We start from the raw sequence: 2,592 nt of genomic DNA, 5'->3' as shown, positions 1-2,592 counted from the left end.
GTATTTGGACACCCTATTCGACGGGGCAGGTGTAGGTGCAGGGTGGAGCAACAGGAGCTTGGATTGTCCAGCGACCAGTGAGGACAGCGATATTAGCTGTAGGTTTTGCCTTTAGGGTTTATTTATTCTATTGGGTTGTATAATCGAATTTATTTAACCGGTTGTATTCTGTCGGTCTGCTTTTATTTAAGTCTTCCGCAGTGATTTATTTTAATGCATGCTTAATTATGCTCTTAACTCTAATTAGGTAGTGGATCCGGGTAGGGTCTCTACATTTATTGGTATCAGAGCGCATGCATTCAAGAGACTTGGGATACAGTAAAGAGACTTTGGGTTATCCTTATAGGATTGATTAGACCTTGGAAGAAGTGATGATGCGACAATTAGTTTGCCCAGAGACTATCATCATCAACAGGAATTTTAAAGATTTGGCTTATGGGATTCCAGCAAGTGCGAACAAGAGCGATGGATCGTGTCCGAGTTTTCAAGATTTCTACTCAGGTGGATCCTAGTTTTGGATCGAGTACCGGATGCTAGAGGCAGTGGCAGAGGATTGGTGGGGACTTACTTGATGCTTGCATCTGTACAGTCATTACCATGATGACACTACTCTGAAGATTCTCCACTAGTAGTTGGAGAGATTGTCATTAAACTCATGCAGAACATAGTTTTGCCGGTATGCTTGTACCGATGCGTTCGGTAGGCACACGGGAAACTTCATGTTCAAAAGCATGATTTGGTTACAAGAAGAACGCTGATGGTAGATCGTGAGCAGAAGGGGTCGACTGACATGCACTGACGCAGAGCATAACTGGTTAGCTATCACGAGCCATTTCTCCAGAGTTCTTGGTAGGAGGACATGTAGAGAGACTTGGTCGGAAGTATGCTTGTATCGATGCGTGTGTCTATTAAAAGCTTCATGCTCAAGAAACGAAGACTAGTACGATGATTTAAATATTGTATTGATGTAGTTGTAAACAGTATTTTAGTTGTAATGAATCATCATACGTTGGTTGTATCATTTCAAGTTCGATTGTACATTTCATTGTATTTTGAATGCTGTATGTATTACATGAGATTGTAATAAAGAGAATTGTACATAACTTAAAGCAATGATACATGTTTTATTTATCCAGCTATTTGTGGATGATTGCATGATTGTGCGGAAGTTTGGATTGCGTTTAGTTGATTAGCGTTCAACTATTGCAGCTCATGGGATTTGAGTGGGCCGACTGTGACAGTGTGACTTGCGGTTAGTCTAGGCATTTTCCTAGGATTGACCTAGTTAGTCAGTGTACTATGTTAGTGCCAGCGATGAGTGGACTCATCTAGAGGCATTAGGGATATTGTTCGGTTTAGAACATTTGGGCTTTGTTCTAGGTTGTTTCCTTAGGACAGGCTGTCTGACCTTTGTTAGTTTGAGGCTTGTGATGATGGGTTTTCATCGGGGTACCAGGTCCAGTATATGCCGAGAGTTGTGGACTATGACCAGGACTAGACGTGATGGAGCGCGACCCTATGCCAGTATTACTCTGGGAGTCCTTGTACTTCAGAGGGTACCTGGGAGCCTTTGTGCTTCAGGAGATGGTGGTGGGAAGGCTACTCAGTCTAGGGATTTGGTGATAGTCACGACGAGGTATGACCTTGAATTAGATATCAGGTTTGATATCGATGGTTTGATATCATCTGGTGTGCCAGAGATATAGTTTGAGTGTTCTGCTATGGGAACCAGTCATGGAGGGATTTTCTTGACAAGTGTATACTCTGAGCAGATAGGTTTTAACCTTTGGGTTACTGCTAGACATGTGGATCTAGTAGGTGGATGGATTTCTACCAGCGATGACTAGGGGTTGTCATCAGAGTTGTGGTTAGAATTTCCTTGTAATAGGAATTATCCAAGATACTGGATGGAATGTTGTTTTAAGACTTAGAATCAAATACGAGGACTACTCCTTGATGATTGACTTCATATGTGATAGATTATGTCAGACGCTAAGGATTGTACAAGAGCTATCTGAGATGTGAGGGAAGCATGGCCTATACTCGTGAAGCCTTGGTGGTTGTCCAGGTGGGTTAACATGGTAAGCTACCTTAGTCTTAATTTGTTGCACAATCTTAGCGAGGGATATAATCAAGATTGTGTCCGAAGATTGTGGAAATCTTTGGGATTCTTTAGTTATTATTCTTGGACTTGACGAGCCGTGGTGTTCATTCTGAATGAACGGGGTAAGGATAGTGAGTCCAGTGGTTGCACTAAGTACTGTCTGATATTTTCAGAGATTGAGCGTAGGATTTTCCATGGGATGGAATGGGCTTAGTTTATCTTAATTTTTGCCTTGGGTGAACAAGACAACGATTAGTAGTACCAAGGTGGCACGAGATCTATGCAAGTGACTACTAGTGGTTATTGGCTAACTCTGTCAGAGTTAGGATGATTAAGTTTAGAATACGAAGCAGCGGTTAGTAGTGCTAAAAAGGCGCAGGACTTGTGCCAAGTAAACTACTTATGTACTGTGATCTGACACCATTTGGAAAGGGTTCTTTGTGGCAGCTGAGTCATGGTTATTGACCGAGCCATGTAAGTTGGATGAT

Source organism: Henckelia pumila, chromosome 3 (genome assembly GCF_033568475.1).
Source record: "Henckelia pumila isolate YLH828 chromosome 3, ASM3356847v2, whole genome shotgun sequence".
NCBI classification, from domain to species: domain Eukaryota; kingdom Viridiplantae; phylum Streptophyta; class Magnoliopsida; order Lamiales; family Gesneriaceae; genus Henckelia; species Henckelia pumila.
The sequence above is the reverse complement of the archived record's forward strand: the minus strand, read 5'-3'. Positions refer to the sequence as shown.